General features: G+C 34.9%; 1 pseudogene; it reads left to right on the top strand.

Moving 5' to 3' along the window:
- The first annotated feature begins 7,637 nt into the window (after nt 1-7,637).
- On the top strand, nt 7,638-7,734 carry LOC122126482 (annotated as a pseudogene).
- Nucleotides 7,735-22,624: the final 14,890 nt, after the last annotated feature.

The raw sequence follows: 22,624 nt of genomic DNA on the forward strand, positions 1-22,624 counted from the left end.
TAGGTCCTGAGTAAGACTAGAATCAAGTGATAATTTTTAATATTAGAAAGCCTTCAAGTGAACTTTCCCCCAGAATTTGAGAATATTACACAGGTAGGGACCAGAGATAGTAAGAAAGTCAAGCAACCATTATTAACGGGATATGATACATGGTGGAATGAATCAGGGAAGCCTGCAGGTGCATCTGAAAATGTTCATATCCCGTGTCAAATGTTAAAACATCTTTGAAAATAGTACATAAACAGTCTCAGCAGTCAGTCTAGTGGATAAGATTATAGGAGAAGTTCAGATTTGCTAATCTGTTTCTAGATAAAATAAAACAAACTATGTCAGGGCAATGTGATACAAGCCTGGAATTCTAGCACTCATGCAGGAGATTAGAGAGTAGAATTACCTAACGATATCTTCCCTGGACCAGGTAGAATAATTTTGTCTCAGTAAAACAAACCATCAACAAAAAACGAATACACAGTTGGAAGTTTGGCCTAATTTTGTCATTATGTTTTGAGAAGTCAAGTTCCTATTGAATGCAACTCATACATATCCTCACTTGTTTTTTAGATGCTCTCATCATTACAGAACATTCCTAGATGCAAAATAGCTCATGATTCCCATCCAAAAACTTGCAGAAGTAAGTAAGCCTCATTCTGTTGGATTCCAAATAAATGTTGAAGGATTACAAAAGCTTAAGTCTGGAGAAATAGCAAAGTTCGTCTAATGTAGGACTCTGTAGACTTGTTAAATTAGAATTTAGATTTAAAATATATTTTTTGGTTTTGTTTGTAATTTCATATTCTATAGGATACTACAAAATTCTTTTTAAGTAGATGGATTATTTGAAAAATTCACAAAAGATTCTGGCATTCTATTTGCCTAGATATTATTTCAATAGTGTTATATTTAGAACATAGTTAATAGATAATTCGCACAGTTCATGTATACCATGTTAATATGAATGATCTAGACAAGGTTGCCAAGAAATGGATGACATTAATTTATACATTTAGAAAAACCAATTTTTTAAGGGTTTGGTTTAATATGGTATGAAGAGAGTAATTGTGTGACATCTGCTTTCTTCTCCCTATATGTACCACAGGAAGCCATTTCCTTATTTACGTTCCTCTGTATACATGGAGAAAAATGCTAGGTTTGGGGTTTGGTTTCAATTTTGTTTTTGTTTTATTGGTTCGTCCTAGAGCTTGAACTCTTGGCCTGGATAGGGTCTCTGAGCCTGTTTATGCTCAAGGCTCATGCTCTACCACTTCAACCTCAGTGCCACTTGAGTCTGGCTTTTGTGGAGAAGTTTTTGGAGATAAGATTCTAAGAAACCTTCCTGCCTGGGTGAGCTTTGAATCATAATTTTCCTATCTTAGCATAGTGAATATCTATGATAACTTAAAAGTATAAATATAAATAATATTTGCAAGTGTTCTCATGTCAAGAATACCAGTGGAGGAAAAATGATGCAGCTCAGTTTATGGTGGTGTTCTTTTCAGAACAAGGAGGGTGTCACATTAGCAGAGGTGTAGTATTTTTTCAAAATAGAGATAAGGTATTCATGATGTGAATTAAGGAATTTTAAGGTGTCCCTTACAAGTTGGAAACTGTTGGGCTAGTATGACTTTATGGCATAAATCTTGGGATTGATGGTCATAGACATAATAGCTTACTCTTATAAAAAATTGCTTACTCTTGAATAATTAATTATTACACATGCTTCACAGTTTTATCCTCTATCAGAATGTGGCTATTTTTCTATTTACTTCTCAATCTGTAACACCCCATTGGAAACTGCATCTATTGCAGAAGTACATAACATGCAAACAGGTACTGTTTTGAATCTCTTAGGTATGTTGAGAATTTAAAAATGAGTAGTTATTAGTCATAGGAATTTTGAAGAACACATATATTCTGTCCTCTTAAAAACTTACTTACTTTTAAAAGTTATGGGTTTCCATAGCATTAAACTGTTTTCTGTTTTAGAATGAGAAAATACTAAATTTATTCTTTTTCAAAAAATTTGGCAAGTATATTGTGAAAATACTGTCTAGTTGGATAACATGCAAGTTGATTACCCTCTGATAAAGAAGGGGTAATTAATTCAAAGTAGATGCCAAATAGTATTGATTTTTAAAATGTTACTACATAAAGAATATTATTTACTGTGCCAATACAGTGAAATTATATTTTATGCAGCTTATTTTTTCAATTTTATTATAAAAAAGATGTACAGTGGGGTTACAATAATTGTAAGGTACTAAATCATAACTTTTCAAACTTGGTAACACTCCCTCATTTTTCTCACAGTTTTCCTTCACCCCTTCACCGCTCACAAGTTGTGAAGTTCATTTCCAAAATATTGTCTTGTGAGTATTGCTACTGCATTGATTTGCCTTTTGTCCTTTGTCTCACCATTATGCTCACCGTACAGCAGGGATAAACCATAGAGGAACACCCCAAAGAAAACAGAAATCACATAGTTCATCAAAAACAACAACCACAAATGAAAAAAAAATCTGGTTCCATATCTTGGAATTCATTTTGCTTAGCATCTTCTAATATGGTAATATATACGCATAACAAAGCCACTAGAAAATAATAGCTGCATGGATACTATATCATGAAAACAGCATGTTAACATTTTGATGGTAAAGGTGGAATTAGGATTGGTGAATTTGCGGTTCTAATAAAGGATTTTCAAGGGTTTTAAAGTTATGACAAGTAAAATTTAACTGTTCAAAATTTTTAACAACTTAGCCTATTAAGAAAATTTAAAATTGCCTGGAAGAATAGGTTTTCATGCAAAGAAATCCAAGGAGACTTAGTAGAGAGGGAGCAATGTGGATGAAGATGGCTCTTTTTCACACTAAACAAACAAACCTCAGAAACCTTGCTGTAAGTCCTGTAGGTTCCCTTGGAATTGTCCTTACCCAGGAACTATATTCTCACTGTTTGAAACCAGATTGTATTGGAATTTAAATTAAAAGTTCTTAAAAAAATAAGGCATCAAAATTTGTAAATTTACCTTTAATAACCAAACAGTAATTCTCTGAAAAAGATAATTTGAGTCAAAATATTTAGGGAGAAAGTGCCCTCCACAATAAAAGAAGGTGTTGGTATTACACATTTCTGTTTCTAACACTTTCCACAATGTCTTTGGACGTGAAGCAGTGAAACACAGAAAAAAATTCTGATTGGAAAATTCAAACCAATGATTTGACATTTCTAAGTGGCTCACAAAAAATAATATTCTTATTAATATGAGATAGTGAAGACTTCTTTTATTACATATGCCAAAAAGTTTAGAAAAGAATTGAGCAAATGGAAAAAATAATAAAAAAAATTTCTTAGAAGCCTTAGCTAAGCATAATGACTTCAGCAGTGAAGGGAAGCCAAAACTTTTTGATATAAATTGTGTTAGTATTTTTACTCCCTAAAGTGATTTTACAGAGTGCATTTGGCTCACTACAATGCAGAACTGATTGAATGAAGACATGAAAATATATTCCACATCCAAATGAGGCAACTTAAAGAGTTTTAAAAGAGAAATAATGAAGATGTAGCAGTGGTGGAGCCCGTATGGTCCTTCAGCTTCACCAGACTTGAAGCCAAGAACCTGTGATTAATTGGAACTCCGGCAAAAGATAAGAGGACATAGAAGTAGGACATAGAAGCATTGTCCTTTTGTAACAGACACTTTCTTCCAAGGTATGGGTGATTTAACTCTATTCTCCTCCATACAACTTGGTGAACAAATGCAAGACCAAGAGAGAAATAATCTATTGAATTAATTTTGCATAGAATAACTTCACTGTTCCTGATATGGTATCTAAGGAGAATCTTAAGAGAGAAGATAAAAAGTGCAGTATTTTTTGGTTTCCTCTAAGCATCTTGTTAGCAAATATATCTTTGAGGTTAGACAATTCTGATTGAACCAAGTCATGGAGAACTTATTTTTGTGGGCACTTTAGATACAAGAAGTCTTTCAAGGTAAAAGAAAAAATATATAGCCAAATATTTGTGATCACAGCCTCTTGGACAGTTTTCTGGAGACAAAGATTTACTTTAGATTTCTCCTCATTAACATAGATGTTGTTTCATGGCAACCAAATGCAAGAGGGAAGTTTTATGGACTCACTTGGCCAATTAAACAGCATGAAAGAAGAAAATGGCAAATAATATTTAATGAAATTACTTTGACCAATTACTTTGCCAGAAGAAAGAAGAAAAAATATAATTCAAAAGCAATTTGACTTAAAAGTATCAAGAAAGAGTAGTGAAGAGAGATTAGAGAAAATATAGAGGATTGTTTTCTCTCCAGTGGAGTAATGGGTTCTTGATCTTGTTTCTTCCATTCTACCTCACAAGCTACCAAGTGTGTCTCAGGACTGGATTATCCAGTTCAGACAGAAAACTCGTAGAAGAAAGATACTGTTTGCAGCAGATATAGGTGATTTATAACCTTAGACAATCTAATTCTGTTCAAAATTCTCCCTATCCCAAACTTCCCTCTTTGAACAGCTTTGTTTGCTTTTCCCAAGACTGCCCTTCATTAACTGATTAAAATTTTGAGTGGTCATATTCATACTCTCTAGAGATTGCTGTTTGGTTGTGATTTTTGTGTGTTTTTTTTTCTTGTTGTGTTTTTTAACTGAATTTTAAAGGGTTGTGCAATTGTGTTACAATTAAATATATCCATTTATTTGTCCAATGCTCCTAGATCAGAGTCACTCCTTCCATCATTCTCAAACAACCCTTTCTCCAAGATTTATTTCCAATTTACCACTTCCTTCATCATATGTGTACATTCAGTATTCTAATTGTACCTGCCCCTTGTTCATTTTTCATTCATTCTATATCTTTACTATAATTCCTCTCTGGTTTCAACTTCCTGATTGTCATTCTGTTAAACTGTCTATTAATACTTTGAAAAGTTTATATACATTCCATGGAGTTTCAATCCTGCATATTCCTTAACTGATGACAGTTTATATTTCCATAATTCATTCATCTTCAGCAACAATTTGCAAGACTGGAGATGGGAAGCACCTAAACATGATTTTATTCTCAACTGTTTGTAAGGTTAATCTTTAGTCAAAAAGAAAGTTAAAAAATGGCTTAGAATGTATTCCTAACTATGAATTTTTAGAAATGGCTTTGTACAATGGTGTGATTCTTTTATTTTACATGGAATAATATTTTCTACTACCTATAAGTTTTGGAAATAGAAGAAAATTAAAATTTATTCCTAGAGAGGAATATGATAGAAGTAGAAGACAGATACTATGTTTGCCATATCTCTGATAAGTACCCATATTCAAGACTTAAAGTCATATTTCTTACTATGTTAGACAGAGGGAAAACATAAAATAACATATAATAAGGCAGCTATTTGTGATTTTTTTAAAATGTACCTTATTAAATGATGAAATTTATTAGCTAATGTTTGGGTTTGAAATTTAGGAGGTTGATCTATTTAACACATTTCTGAAAGGCTCTTACTGAAAAACACAAATTGTGGGTGGTAGTATTTCTACACTTTAATGAATGGTTGAACATGTTTGGCATTAGTGCTGTATAAATAATTCAACTCTATTTAACTTGCTCCCTACACTTGAAAAACTTGTAATGTCACTAAGTATCATCAACTTGTCAAATGTTATTTTGGAGAAATTGATTTTAAAAAGTATATTTGAAAATGAATATACTTTCAGATTAAATGTAGATTACCATTGGTTTGAGAGTGACATTTTTATACCACAGAACCATGTTGTACTGAAGTCCCAGTGTTTTGAAGCACTCCTTAGTGCTTCAAATGTTTTTCTGAATTACATTTGACCTCTAAGTCAAGTTTTCAGGCTTTGGTAGACCAATTATGGATCTGTCCTTCCAGGAACTATTTTTGGCCCACTTATGTTGGAATAAAATCTTTCGTTAATCATAGGTGAGGGGTATTAAAAATAAACATATGACACTTTGTGAACTTGTTCACTCATATGGGCTGGTCATCTGTAAGTTGAATGTTTGAATTACAGTACTTTCTCTCAAATTTTGTGATCTCATCCTTCATTTTAAGTTGCCTTGCATTTCACAATTGTTTACTGCTAATTCCTGCATCTCAAGGAATTGGGGCCCTGAAATATAGGAAATGCGAAATTGAGATGGGTCTTCAATTACTTTGTGTTGATATGTTGCATGGGCCTTGGTGAAAAGTCTTGCCCCTGTTATCTGATGATGCAGGTAACTGGGACCTGGGATCCTAGGACCCATGGGTACTGCAGAAAAATAATATTTTTTAGACATCTTAGCAAAATTTGGGAATAATCAGTAGGAATGCTTCAGAAGTATGGAGAAAAACAGTTTGGGACAGGCGAGTTAAAACAATAAACAGAGCAGCAGAGTAAAATCCATTACAGATTAGAGGAAAACATTGTTTTTTTACCATTTGGATTCAGAAGGCAAAGAACAGTTATAATGTATCACAAGTTTATACTAAAAACATTGCATTGATACTTTTTATAGTCTAATATATATTTTAAACCTAATTATTTATATTCCAATTCTATTTATTGGAAAAAAGTAAGTATCAATTTATTTGTCAAATTATCAACTAATTCTAATAAGTTTCATTGTGTGAAATATAAAATCAGCACATATAAATGTAAAATGTATGACTATATATATTTAAAAGGCACACATTTTGCATTTTTCTGTTGTAGTTACTGTATCAAAGGCAACTCTGTTTTAAAGTATTATTCCATTATCTCTACCTCAGTGTTTGATAGAGTTAGACCTAAAGTTTTACCATTTGTAGATTTACAGCATGGAGGAAAGAGGAAACTCTGTGATTTAAACATTATCAATTTAATGCCTAATAACGAGGAGAAACATATGCACTTCTCCTGTAACTCTGAAAATATTTGGTTATAAAAAGGCAGTAGTGTAATTTCCTGCCTGGTTGGATCGTAGACAGGCCAGAACAAAAAGTAATCATGCATACGAACAATTTTTCCACCTTCTTGGCTTTAGCTACTTTTGAAATGGAAGGTATAATAAACAATTATATTTTGATAAAATACCTTCTAGTCTGAACAGTTCTGTTTGAACGGTTCATCTCTCTATGATCTCTTGTAACCAAGATTAGTTTTGTTCTAGTAAGAAAATCTTTGCTGTCAGGGTAAGATATTCTAGTTGGTCTGTTCCCACATGGAAGAAGGGTAAAGGCTCAGGTAGACATTTGTTCCAGTAACACCTCATTTGGGAAATTGTCAGCTGAAGAAGTTTAGAAGTATCTCTTAAGCAATGCTTACTTTGAATCCATTAGGTCCACAAAGCTAATTCAGTTGAATAAATAAGTACTTGAAAAAGCCATCACCTTTGGACCTATCTATAAATAATTAAGAGTATGATCAAATGCCAAATAAAAAGACTTAATATAGTCATTGACAAAAAAATTTTGCAAATGTGAGCAATCGACTGATCAATATAATTTTTTTCCACTATTTACAGAATTTAAGGGAAATAAGATCGATAGCATTGTTAGGAACAATAAGGTTTCCTTCTTACAAGTAGGCACCCATAGATATAAGCCTGTATAAAGATTGCATCATTAACTACTTAAATTTAGAGGATATTACGTGCTTCAGCAGCACGTATACTCAAATTACAATACAGAGATTAACATGGCACTTGCAAAAGGATAATATGAAAATTTGAGAAGTATTCCATATTTTTCATTCTTCAGATGCAAGAAATGAAAAACAGTTATTAAAAAGTTGATTACAAAATTACAAGTGTAACAATAGTTTGACATCAGTGTATTAAATCTTCACCTCAGAAAGGCGTTTACATAGCATAAACTTTACAAAACTTTTCAAATTAGACATCACTGACATTTTATCCCAAAGAAAAATAATATTAACACCTAGAAAAAAAGGAATCAAACTGTTCTATATGGAATGCAATCGGAAAGGACACATTAATGAACCTATATATTATAAAATAATGTAGAATTCAAAGTATATCTAGGAGAAAATAAATTATGAACATTATGCAAACATAGAATATAGAATATTTTAAAATATACTTTTTCAGACAAGCATCAGAAATATTTTAGTTTCTGTACTACTCATTTCAACAGGTAAATTAAAATTATTTCTGATTAAAAAATCACAAACTCTGAAGAAATTATTATACATGTATACAAAAACTATTGAATACATTTTTACATCCAAGGCAGGAAATTCACTTGGAAGAATTCCACGGAATCCATGAATTTTTACAGTAAAATATTGGTGCTGCCGGGCACTGGTGGCTCATGCCTATAATCCTAGCTACACAGGTGGCTGAGATCTGAGGATCATGGTTCAAAGCCAGCCTGGGAAGGAAAGTCTGTGGTACTCTTATCTCAAATAAACCACTAGAAAACTGGAAGTGGAGCTGTGTCTCGAGTGGTACAGTGCTCACCTTGAGCTGAAAAGCACAGGGATAGCTCCCAGGCCCAGAGCTCAAGCCCCATGATTGACCAAAAAAAAAGATATTGCTCTTATTTGGATTGTGAAAATGTTTTGTAGGGACACAAAAGATGGACTTGCATTTTTGAAATTTAAGAACCTTAACCGACCATTAGGACTTCGGTGAACAATTTGTACAGCCTTTCACAACTTCATAGAGGTAGTGATACATAATTATCCTTTTGGCAATATCAAATACAGTTTCTTCTATATTGTTCTTCAGGCCTGGTTTCATATAATGGTTCAACAGAAGGCTATCCAGCATATCTTTACTATCTCAATTCTCGAAAGCAAGATATAAGGCTGTCAAAAGTCCTTTAGTTTGGGGAAGTGGAACTGTGGCTCAAGTAGTAGAGTGCTCCCCTTGAGCTGAAGAGCACAGAAACAGCACCCAAGCCCAAAGCTCAAGCCCCATGTATGACCAAAAAAAAAAAACACCACCACAACAAAAATCAAACAAACAAAAATATTTGGGCTGGGAAGGTGGCTCAGTGGTAGAGCGCTTGCCTTGCATGCATGAGGACCTAGGTTCGATTCCTCAGCACCGCATAAGCAGAAAAAAAGCCGGAAGTGATGCTGTGGCTCAAGTGGTAGAGTGCTAGCCTTGAGCTGAAATGCTGAGAGACAGCGTCCAGGCCCAGGGTTCAGGCCCCACGACCAGACCAAAAAAAAAATTTAAAAAAAGAGTCTATTAGTTTGGGCATTGGTATCTGTATCATGATGAAGTAAGAAAGAAGCCACTCTGGTATTATTCCACGTATATGCACTGTGCAGGGGTGTGCAGTCATCTACAGTTATTGCATGTGCCGCTTGAGACACCAACTCACTGACAATGTCTAAGTGTCCACTGTAGGCTTCTCGAAGAGGGGTATACTCATCATCATCCCTACTATTCACATGAGTGGCCTTTTGGGAAAGAAGTCTCCGCATTGTAATAAGCTGAAATATTTTCGGCAGCCCAATGAAGAAAATTGCTTGGATCCTTCTCCAATTTTTTTTCCTGCAATTGATACCATTCCTTACTTTTTCATCTTGTTCCCCATATTCCTAAGAATTGCCTAACCAGAGACTTTGAGTGCCAGTGGGAATGAGGTGTCCACGTATTTCCCTGCTAGTTCACATTGGTTGAACTGGTCAGAAATATCTGGTGAATTTTCTGCAACTGTTTATTCACATGATTTATTTTCTCTTTTTCCAATTTTACTATTCGAAATTATTCTAAATGGAGAGTAGGGAATTGATGGAGAGCAGAGGAAAGATGTTCCTCCGTATTCTACATACACACTGAAAATGAGGACCAGTGATGTCTTCATGTGCAACTTATTCTAGGAATGAGAAAATAGGAAATAATGCCTTCTATATAAATGATTTGGGGAATGGCAGAGCAAAAAGTGAAATGATGCAACCAAAAATATAAAAGCAAAATAAATGAGGATAATTATGGAGCAGTCATATTATGAGAACCATGAAAGGTAGAGAGAAAGAAAGAGTCAGATGTGTAATGACCTAGCTAGCCACAAAATCCATGCCTCTGATCAATTTGTAGAACAGACAAAATTTTATTTTTAAAAGAGATGGAAATAGAATTTATGTATTTACTTGAAATTAGTAAATACATTTTTAGTAGCCTATATAAAGAGACATAACTTTACCAAATTACAGACAATAAAATAAATCATGGATAATTCTAGTAACAGATCTGACTGAAATCAGTTGAATCATACTTTTCTTGTACAATGAAGGAATAAGAAAATAAAGCAGCTAGAGAAGGCAGGGAGATTGTATCTGTGACAAAACTTTGTGGAAATTGGTATTGAGGATTTCTTACTGGTGATCCACTTGCACTGGAAGCATGATTCTGAAGTATTGCTTGCTGATTCTGAACTATTGATTTGATCATTATATTCTCCAAGAAGAAAATGAGAATTGATAGTGAAGGACTACTAATACATTTTGACCTTCTCACTAAACACTTTCAATCATCAAAATCACATGAAGACAATAGACAGGCCTACTTTTTAGATGAAAGCAAGTGTCTTATAAAAAGAAAGAATGTATGTAGTCATGCAAAACACTTCTATTTTACCAATGCCTCATACATTTTTCTAATGTTGGGTACCAATAAATAATGGATCTATTAGAAAGCTCTTAAGACTCAAATGTTCAATAGTGAGTTCTCTTACACTATATCATGGTATTTTTTGTGTATGGTTTTAAGAATAAATTTACATTACTAACTTGAATTTCTGACAAGACAGTATCATCACTGTACATCTTGCTTCTATACTCTCATTTTAAAATTACCATCTAAGTATGTACATTAGATAACTATAGAGGAAAAAGTAGAAGCCACACTGATGGCTTAGGTCTTTAGTAGTAGTTAATCAGAAAGATGAAATCTGAGCATTGTGGTTTGAAAGCAGACCAAGAAAAAAAAGTCCATTAGAGTCTGATTTGAAAGTAACCAGCAAAAGCTAGAAATGGAGCTGTTGTACAAGCAGTAAAATGCTAGCCTTGTGAAAACTGAAACAAAAAAATAAATTCTGGGACAAAGCCAGGCCCTGAGTTCAAGCCCCAGTATTAGCACCAAACAAATAAATTAATTAATAAGGCAATTAATTAATTAAAAATAAATTAAGTGGTCACATGTGGAGAGGCAGGTAAAATGTAACATGCGTGGTAATGGTTTATGTATTATTTTGTAATAAGGCATATTATCATTTGTGCTAATCTCTAATATTTTATTTGGACTTTTTTGTACAAAAAACCCTGAATTTAGCATGCATGTATATGTGTGTGTACATGTGCGAACATGTATGTATGTGTATATGTGTGCATGTGCTGTTGCAATGTTGCTTGCCAATGTGGACAGGGTGAGGCTGAAAAAAGCTAAGTGTGTTGCAATGTTTTTATTTATCAGTGTTCTGTCATGTCATTTCAGTGGAACCACCCTTTGTACATATTATTTGTCTAATAATAACATCATAATCAAAGCATTTACAATATTAACTTAGAAAAAGAGACCTCTTTCAGCTTTTATTGTATGTTAGATAAGAAGATACAGACATAATTAGTTAGTAAGTTATTGCTATAAGATGATTGTCAGTACAAAACACGTATTTGACCTCTTAAATTGGTTATACTTTTAAGATACACTCATGGAGTGATTTGGACCGACTTGACCAAACAGGTATTATTCTCTGGTGATTCCTGTGAAACACAAGTTGGATAAACTCTTTCCGGATTTCTGTTGAAAATCACTTTCTTTGCAAGATTATATTTATTCTCACTAAGAGATAATCCAACCCATATTATGTTTGACTATCCCATCTTATTCATTGAAAATAAGTATTGTGGATATGCTTGTTAGGTATTCCTTTCAAAAACGAACAAACAAAAAGCAAGTGTCATGTCCAGATTGTGGATGCATTTGAAGGTGTTTTGTACATGCACAGGTATCTTTACTAATGGCCCTTTTGTGGGATTAACTATGGCAACTTTAACAAATAAGGCTTTTTGAATATCTGTTCCAATATACATAACATCCCAGAGCAAGTCTTGCAATTTCTGAAAATCCTTTGAATATTTTAGTATTTTTTCATGTCATTTACTGTAGAGCTAAAATTTCTGAAATAAATATTGTTAAGATCTGAAAATGTAAGTGGGTTCATATGCATTTTTATGCTTCATTTTATGGAAACCCAGTTTTTATGAAAGTAAATGGAATAGAATAAAAGAATGTAAGTGAATTGGGTAAGCTAATTATTAGTATAATTTTGTTTTGAATTAATAGTCCATTGAATGTAGATGATGCAGTTAAATTATTTCTTCTCTACTTCAGTTAGTTTTAGAATCTTTATAGTTACGAGAGAACTTTTAGTATAAGTAAAGGTCTTTTAAAATGATTAGGGTTAACCATGTGTTTTTTGTCCTACTTCCAAGAAAATGAGTTATTTTTAAGTGTTAATAGTTTATCATTATCATTATCATTATCATTATCATAGGGAATCATTATCCTTTTCATAGGGACTTAAAAATGCAGTAGTATTGATTTCTTTTTAAACCAATTTTATTCACAAGTTGGAGAGTCTTTGATTCAAAATTAGGTCTTGGTGTCTATGATTTTTATCCTCTCGTTCCTAACATTAATGATATGTAAGACTGCATTTTTGGGTATATGAAAGGTAAAATATGTATCTGGGGTCAAATGTGATTTTTATATCAGTCTTTCTTTAATAACATTTTAAAGTAGTACATTTCTCTCAAAATGTTGGGTATAAAAAGCAATGAAAATACTTCTAATGGTAAACAATTTAGGTGAGCTACAATGTGGAAACAATTGCTCCAAAAGACCTGCAGTCTATTTCCATCAGAAATTGGGCAGGTCATTCTTTCAGTAAGACTGTGTTAACCAGAGATGGGGTCCCCAGGCAGTGCAGTGTTGAGTGAAGGGATAAAATATGATTTCTACTATTTTGAGCTAGAAATCAAGAATGTTATAGTTTAGCAGTTCCTTTCACCAGGGAGGTATAAATTGATTATGAACTTGGAGTTTTCATATTACAGTTACTTCTTATTTTCTTTTTTTGTTGTTGTTGGTCATGAGGCTTGAACTCTGGGCTTGGGTGCTGTCCCTGTGCTCTTCCACTCAAGGCGAGCGCTCTACCACTTGGACCACAGTGCCACTTCCAGTTTATTAGTAGTTTATTAGAGATAAGAGACTCACAGTCTGTCCTGCCCGAGCTGGCTTTGAACCACAATCCTCAGATCTCAGCCTCCTGAGTAGCTAGCATTATAGGTGTGAGCCACCGGTGTACAACTTAGTTACCTATTTTCTAACAAAGATAAAATGAAATATTATTACAGTGTGCACAATAATTTTGGGAATTTTCCTAGAATTAGTAGACTGAGTGCTGGTATTTAGTTATAAAATAGAATGAGGTTAGTTCATATGGTGGGAATGGAACGCAGGCTAACACTTACCATGTGTACAATGTTGTACTAGTAATTCCAACTCTGAAGACTTAAATATCACCATCTTAGAATTAAAAATAGAAGTAGTTCCACTTTATGGAATTATTGTGAGGATTAAATTAGGTACCAAAGGTAAAGTACTTGGAAAAATAATCAGAGTTTGATACTTTCTACCTGTTATTTTATCATGTGATATATTCTAATATTTTTACTGTGATTTTTATATTGTCTATTTAGGATATGCAAAGTGATGTATTGATATACATTGCGTTGTTCAATTTTCTGACATTATGAGGAAAATACCTGCAAAGAAAATTTCCGAGAAGAAAATTATCATATTGACTCATGGTTTATGATCAGATGTCTCCATTGTTTTTAATTATATTTTTATTAAATAGTTGTACAAAGGGATTTCCATTCAACGAATCAGTTTATAAGTACAATGGATCTTTACACAACTTTCTCACATCCTTCCAAACCTCAACCCACTTTCGTTTTTACTAGTTTCATATTATCTGCATTGAATATTATGGCTTCACTCTCTACTTCCATAAGTCTCTTTATTTCTTCCCTTTGACTTCCCCTCACATTTTCCAAGTGGTAGTCTCCTGGTATTCATTTTGTTGGATTAAAAGTTCAATTTTATAAGAAATTACACCTGTTAAATACTCCTCTACAAATAGCATGCTTTGATTAATACTGTTGTTTAACTTGCATAAAATTCTGACTTCTAAATATGCGACCTTTTTGTGTCTGGCTGTGACGTCGTTTACTTAACATAATTTTAGATCTATCCATTTCTTTGCAAATGTTGTAACAGTCTTTACAATGGATGGGTGCAATCCAATTGTGTATATGTGCAACACTTTCTCCAACCATCCCTCTGCTAAAGTGTGTCTGGACTGTTTCCATAAATTCTCTACGGTGAATAGTACAGTAGTGAACATGATTGTGAGAGTGATTTTACTCTAACCTTTTAGAAGAATTCATCACTATTTTTCTGGGAGCAATCCTCTAGCCAATTTGCCAGAATTAGCACATCCCTTCCTTCATCTCCATCACAATGTTTTTCAGGTCCTCATAAACACACTACCCCCTACAGGTCTCAATCAGCTAAAACCACACTGTGCCCATATTCTTTTGTTGTTGTTGTTTTTCTCTGTCCGGTCCAGGGGCCTGAACACTGGGCCCCTCTGGCGCTGTCCCTCAGCTTTTCTGCTCAAGGCTAGCAATCTACCACAGCGTCATTTCTGGCTTTCTTTTTTTGCTTATGTGGTGCTGAGGTATCAAGCCCAGGGCCTCATGCAGGTGAGGCAAGAGCTCTACCACTAAGCCACTTTCGCAGCCCCGATGTGCCCATATTCTTTTAATACATTTTTTCATAATTTTACACATAATTTAGTGAGAACCTTCTATGTACTTTCCTAATGTGGGAATGAGGTATATGACAATAGAGTAAAACTAAGAGATATGGAATTTAATTAGCTATTATCATATTTAAAATAATTTTCAGCTCTAACCCAAAGCCACATTTACTATTATTTTAATCTTTATTTGATTACTTCACCTATCCCCTAAATTATAACATGTGATTTAAATACAAAGACAAAAAAGTGTGGTTTGACTTTGACATTCATGTGTGAGGATGCACAATATGGGCAACTAAAGGGATTGGAATTAATAGTCATTATCCATTTTGTTAAATGGTTTTCTCAAACCAATTCTCACAATTCATATTTCATTCAACAACAAGAAACATGACAATTCCCTTTGCTTTGCTCCTCATTAAACTTGTTTCCATGTTATTTTATTATGAAGGATGATTTCATAAATCTACTATAGATACGAAATTATGTTAAAATATTTCTATATGTATGCATTGATATAAATATACACATATATATTATAAAGGTTATAATGATAAATTATAACTTCTGTAACTGTACAATTTACTAAATTACTAAAAACATGGACGACTCAGGCCTGGAATCCTGGTTACTCAGGAGGCTGAGATCTGACAATCATGGTTTGAAGCCATCCTGGTCAGGAAAGTCCATGAGCCTCTTATCTCCAAACAACCAACAGAAAATCAGAATTGGAACTGTGGCTCAAAGTAGTAGAGTGATAGCCTTGAGAGAAAAGACTCAGAGATATCACCCAGGCTCTTAGTAGAAGAACTAAAATCTACCCCCAAAAAGTATTTAATTTACGCCTGTGTAAATAGAGTATTACCTTCACCCAAATGCACATCCATGCTCATTTGCAAGGTAACTCTGTTATGTCTGGAGTACCACATAATATTATCACTTATGTAGAAAGTATTGCAATATGGGTAAACTCTATCTCTCTCATGGATTTTTCTCCACTCAAATATTCAAATCTTGTAATTATTCCCATTATGTAAAGTCATAGCTTTTTTTCTTTAATACCCATAATATTGGAATTTGAATTGAGTGTCTTGTGTCTCCTAAATGGATGTTCTTACCACTTTGCCATGCCCCCAGCCCTAAATTGTCCTGATTAACTTTCAGATAGAATCTTGCTTCCTACTTGTGTATGATCGTGGGCTCAGTCTACTTCATATTATTCTTCCTGGAATTTAGAATAACAAGTGCCTGCATTATGTACAGATCTTTCTGTCCAGTCTGAGCTTTAACCACTATCCTCACAATAGTAGACTCCCATGTAGTCAGGATTTTCATAAGCTTATCATAGCTATTTTTTAAAAAATCTTTGCATTTCCTGCAGGTTCTTGAGTACTGAGTTAATTTGTGTTTTCTTGGGTTGTTTTGGTTCTTTTGAATGAATGTGTTGAGTTGTTCCTCATTTTTCCTTTTGTTTCTTTCACTCAAGTTCTTACCTATAGTGCTGAGAAACCAATTTTCCTTTCTCAAGATAGTCAAGGTGAACATTATTTATTCCAAAACAATTCCAGTAATATTTAAACACCTTCAGAAATTTCGAGAAGATGGCGGAGGAGAATCTGGTGGCTAAACAAGCTCTCACATAGAAAGCAGTTCTAGTGTTCCAGTGAACAGTCCTAGGCACACCAAGTGTGCCATCACAGTACAGAGAGTTTGGGCAGAGAGGGAAAATCCAGGTAAGGAAACAGATCTGAGCATTTTCCAGCAGCCATGGCTGAGGTTTCTGTGCCGCCTGTGGTGGCATCCATAGCTGCCATAACTACAACCCAGAGAGTCTGGGACAAATGTGTCAGATGCAGCGGGCGAGCAGATTTTACTCAACACCAGCAAGAACTGACAAGTAGCAGATATCATCATCCTGCAGATAGCAGACCAGAGGCTACCCAGGAACCAACACTCCAGCGTGAGTACAAAACTGACATCTTCACTCCTTTTCAAAGGGAGCAGAGGAGGGAAGGCCACCCCTCCTTCCAACACCGGAGATATCCATCTTTGATGTAGACAAAGGCCTGGCTAAGCAGCTAGATCCAACTCAGTTCATTGATGAAAACAAAAGAGTCTTTTAGCGAGTCACAAGTACCTATCCTGATCTGCCATTCTCAACTCCACCCATGGGAAAGTCACCACAAAGAGGCAGAGAAAGCTACACCCAAGAAGGAGTAGCTTTCTTCACTGAGTAAACAGAGCCAGCGGCTGACCCTCCCTACAGCAGCACTGACAATCAATTGAAACTCAGTAAACATAAACCCTGAGCATTGCTCCAGGCTGGGCTCTGTGAATGTCCCAGAAGCTAGCCCCACAGGGAAAAGCTACTGTTTGCTGAAAGGCCTCAACTTTACCCAGAACCCAGCCTTATTACAGCAACTCCAAACTAGAGGAAACAGCCACCTCCCTCTTTTGTGATACTCAAAGCAGATCTCCCTCCCACTGAACTAGCCTGGGAGGGGATCACAAACTTCTGGATAAACCAACAGAATTTTTTCTGCCTGCCCAAACAAATTGAATTAAGAAACCAATCAAGCCACAGAAAACCAAACACCACAAGCAAACCAGAGACTCCACCGAGAGACTGGTTACTGACACAAGGGAGATATAGGATCATCCCATCAACCCCCCAAAAACAAAATCAAAGAAGTCTTTTTTTGTATCTTTTTTAAATTTTTACTTTTTAATTATAAAAATTGTTTTTATTAATTTTTTTCCTCTTATAACTTTTATTTTAGGTGTATATGTGTGTGTGTGCTTTTTTTAAAAAAAAATGTCTACTGACCTGTTGGTCTTTTTTGTTCTTTCTTTCTCATTCGTTTTACTTTTTCATCTTTAGTTCTTTTTGCATGAATTATTTGTTGTTCTGTTCACCTCCTATATACCTGTCATTGATTATAAGACCTTATCCCCCATTGTGTACATTCTTAATCCAAAAATGTATTACTAAATTCAAAACCTCTTAGGATTAAATTCCTTAATAGCAGTATTATCTATTTATACCTATAAATTATTTGAAGTATTTTTATTTTTTTGTTTTTCAGGTCTCCTTTCTATCCCTCCCTTCCTCTCATCTTATCCCCATTCATCTCTCAATTTTACTTCTTTAAATTTTCATTACTTTTAAGAGTTTCACTTTTAAAATTTAAATATTTGTCTTTCCATTTTTTTCTTGTCTCTTTTTTTAAATTTTTTTCTTCTCTCTTTCCTATCATCCTTTCCAATCCATTTCCCTCTGTGAGATTAGGACTTGGTTAATTTCACTCTCCTTTTACATTTCCAAATCTCTCTAACCCTATTTTCCCCACCTTTCTCCTTAAACATAATAATTTATGGTTTGTCAAATTCTTCTTTAGTATTCTTAGCCCATTAATGCATAGTTATTTAATGTTGAACAGACTGTATCTGTTGAACTAGATTGTATCTTCAGACATTTGACTATGCAATTACAGGACTTTGGTTGATGCTTGCCTTAAAATGGTGTTCTAGCACAAAACTGGCATTACTTTCATTCCAAATGGGCAGAACAACAAGAAAAACACAAGGAAAATGGCAAGTCCAGGTATCTCAATTCCCACTCAAGATAATCAGGTGACAGACCAGATAATGAATAATCCAGACGAAAGTTCCCAAAAACCTCTACAAACACTACTGGTAAACATGTTGAATGAAGATTGAAACCCTGCAAAAGACTCAGTGTGAGCGTGATAGGGAGAGATAGGAGGCAAACCAAAGATCAAAACACGAAGCTCATGGGCTTGAGAAAGCTACTCAAAGATTGATACTGGAATTGCGTGAGCAGGTTGAGAATACTCAAAGAGAAATAAAGGAATTGTGTGAGCAGGCTGAGATCAGTCAAAAAGAACTACAGAAGTTGCATGAACGTGAGAAATCTAATCAAAGAATAACACAAGAATTGCAAGAGCGTGATGAGCATAGACAAAGATCAATAGAGCCATTCATGGAATCTATAAACAGACACCTGAAAGGAGTCAGGGAGACCACAAAGGGAATGCTGAATGGAGCCCAACAAAAGGAATGGGAGTCCAAGGAAACCATAACCAATCAGCAAAGTGATTTGAGAATAAACACTGAAAACCAAATTAAGGAAGTAAAGAATTTCATATAAGATCTAAAACAAAGCTCCAACAAAGAATTTGAAGCCATAACAGTCAACCAATTAAATGGAAAAGAAATGAAAAATAAAGTAGAAAGGCTTGACAGTTGGTTAGACGATGCAGAAGATTGAATCTCCGGCATTGAGGACAGCCTAGGTATTATAGAGAAAGAACATACAACTATCCAAGACAAATTCAAGAAATATGAATAGATCTATTCAACACTTGGAAGACACAATTAGAAGGCCTTATCTAAGGGAAATGGCTGTAGAGGAGCACATAGAGAGAGAAGGTAATGGTCTAGAAAATTTGTTCAACAGGATCCCAGCAGAGAACTTCCCAACAAGCAAAAAGATACGCATATTCAGATACAATAAGCTTTTAGAACTCCAAATAGACCAGACAAGAACAGGACATCCCATCGTCCAATTATAAGCCACACAGGATCAATTCAGACCAAGGAAAAGATCCTTAAAGCTGTCAAGGAGAAAAGATCAGTCACCTATAAAGGAAAACCAATTAGAATCACCTCAGATTTCTCAACAGAGACAATTAAAGCTGAAAAGCCTGGAATGATGTATGCCATGCTATAAAGACAAATAACTATCAACCAAGAATAGTGTACCCAGCTAAACTCTCCTTCATAATTGAAGATCTAATAAAAAATCTTCCATAGCAAAGAAAAACCAACAACATATCTCCACCAAATCAGCTCTAAAAAAGATACTTAAAGATGTCCTAAACATAGAAAACCAACAAGACCATAATAAAGGCCAAGAAACCACATACAAACAGAATCCAAGAATCATAGGAAGAATCCAGTAGGCGTAGCACCCAAGAAGGTGGATAAAATGGCAGGGACACCCAAATACCTCTCAGTCCTATCTCACAATATTAGGGGATGTAATTCTCCAATTAAGTGACATAGACTGTCTAGTTGCTTTAAAATGCAAGATTCTTCTATCTTCTACAATTTGCCCATAAAAGTCAAACACATTGGGAGAGTTAACTAATAAATGCAAATCAAAACAACATTGAGATATCACATCACTCCAGTTAGAATGGCAAAAATCAAAAACTCTAACAACAACAGATGCTGGAGGGGATGTGGACAGAAGGGAACCTTACTTCATTGTTGGTGGGAGTGTAAACTTGTTCAACCACTTTGGAAAGCAGTATGGAGGTTCCTGAAAAGACTTCACATAGAGCTCCCCTATGACCCAGCAATCCCACTATTGGGCATTTACCCAAATGATTACAAACAAGACCACACTAAAGCTACCAGCACAACTATGTTTATTGCAGCATTATTTACCATAGGTAAGATATGGAACCAACCCAGATGCCCCTCAGTAGATGAATGGATCAAGAAAATGTGGTATATATACACAATGGAATTCTATGCCTCCATCAGAAAGAATGACCTTGCCCCAACTGTTAGGAAATGGAAAGTCTTGGAAAAAATTATATTAAGTGAAGTAAGCCAGGCCCAAAGAAACATAGGTCCCATGGTTTCCCTTATTTGCAATATCTAGTATATGTATGCAAGCGGAAAAGGTCAGATAATGTGATGTTAGGAAAATGAACCCTTAGATATGTATTTTAATACTTTTTTATTTCATGCATTTGTTTATAATGCATTTATAAGATTATCTCTTTGTTGCTTTGTATGTCCCTCCCCCACAGTATAACCCCTGCTTTCACTATATTTGATGTCAGTATAACTTGTGGAGGAGATGGGGAAACACAAGTCGTTTAAGGATACAGGTGGACCTGTTCCAACAATGAGAAGTACAAGGTCATGTCGAAAACGAGCTTTACAACGTTGGTGCGGGGGGGGGGGGGCAGGGGGGTTGGATTGGGTGGGGGGAGAGGGGGGGAAGACTGGGGGGGAGGGGGGACGTAGGGAAGGGATGTGAAGGGTAAACAAAGGAGGAGGCCGAAATGCTTGATAAGAAATGTATGCATTATCCTGCCCATGTAATTGTAACCCCTCTGTACAGTATGTTCACAAAAAAATAAATAAATAAAATTAAAAAAAAATCAAACTCATTTTGAAAGTGAAAGGCTAGAACAAAATCTACCAAGAAAACGGCTCCCATAAACAGGCAGGGGTTGCAATCCTAATATCAGATAAAATAGACTTCAAATTAACATTATTGAGAAGAGATAAAGAAGGTTACTACATACTAATTAAGGGATCTCTCTTTCAGGAGGATATTAAAATTCTAAATATTTGCCAAACAATAGTGCACCCAAATTTATCCAAGAAATGCTACTTTAAATCTCACATAGATTCAAAGACATTAATGTTGGGGACTTTAACACACCACTATCCCCACTAGATTGATCAACTCGGCAAAAACTCAATAGAGAAACCACAGAACTAAACTAGTGCATACATCAACTGATTTAGCAGACATCTAGCGAATATTCATCCAGCAACATCAGAGTATACTTTTTACTCAGCAGCACATGGAACATTTTCCAAAATACACCACATTTTAGGTCACAAATCAAACTTGTCAAAATTCAGAAACATTGAATTCATATCTTGCATTCTCTCAGACCAAAAGGGAATAAAATTAGAACTCAACACAAAAAGCCACCAAAGAAAGTCCAGTAACACATGGAGGCTGAAAAACACACTGTTCAAACACCAGTGGGTCATGGAAGAGCTAAGAAACGAAGTTCACATGTTCCTGTTATTCAACAAAAACTAGCACAGAGATTATCTGCTCCTCTGGGACACAGCAAAGGCACAATTCAAAAGCAAGTTTATAGCTCTGAGTTCCTATGTTAACAAATTGGAGAGACCTGAATCCAACAATTTACTGAGATCTGACACTCCTTGAAAAAGAACATCAAGATAAACCCCAATCCGTTGCTGGAAAGAAATTATTAAAATTCAACCAGAATTAAATGAATTAGAATTAAAAAAACCATATGAAGAATCAACAAAGTGAGAAGGTTCTTCGAAAAAATTAACAAAATTGACAGACCCTCAGATCTTGGCCTCCCGAGTAGCTAGCTAACCTGATTCACCCTCTGAGTAGCTAGCTAAAATTCTGTCTGTCCTCTATGCTTCACTGCTCTTTTATACTTTTCCTGAGGTAATCACAAGTCTGTCATATAAATGTCTCATTGCTTTAAAAATACTGTTACTGTTTGGCACCAGGGACTCCAATCTGTACTCTAAACTACTTAGGAGGCTTGAGAACAGAAACCAGGCCAAATTTTAAGGGAGTCCCTTCTCAATCTATAGCTGGGTGCATTGGATCATTTCCACCATCCTGCACTATCTAGAGACTAAGATTGGAAGGACTGCAGTTTCCAGGAAGCTAGACAAGTTGGTATGTAACTCTGATGCCATTGATGATGGGAAAGATAAAAGGACAGATCAGGTGCCTGTTCTTGTGGAAAGGGAACCCTTATCTTAAAATTAACCACTGACATAATGCCAGCCTAGCAAGAACAATACCCTAATTTGAAATCCTCACATTTTTCCAAAACCAAAATAAGTACATACATTAACATTCCAAAACAGTACAATCTGTTCTTTGCTCTAATATCATCTTTATCTGATTATCATATGATGTGACAGAATAGT

Source organism: Dipodomys spectabilis, unplaced genomic scaffold, assembly GCF_019054845.1.
Source record: "Dipodomys spectabilis isolate Male_0828 unplaced genomic scaffold, ASM1905484v1 ptg000279l, whole genome shotgun sequence".
NCBI lineage: Eukaryota > Metazoa > Chordata > Mammalia > Rodentia > Heteromyidae > Dipodomys > Dipodomys spectabilis.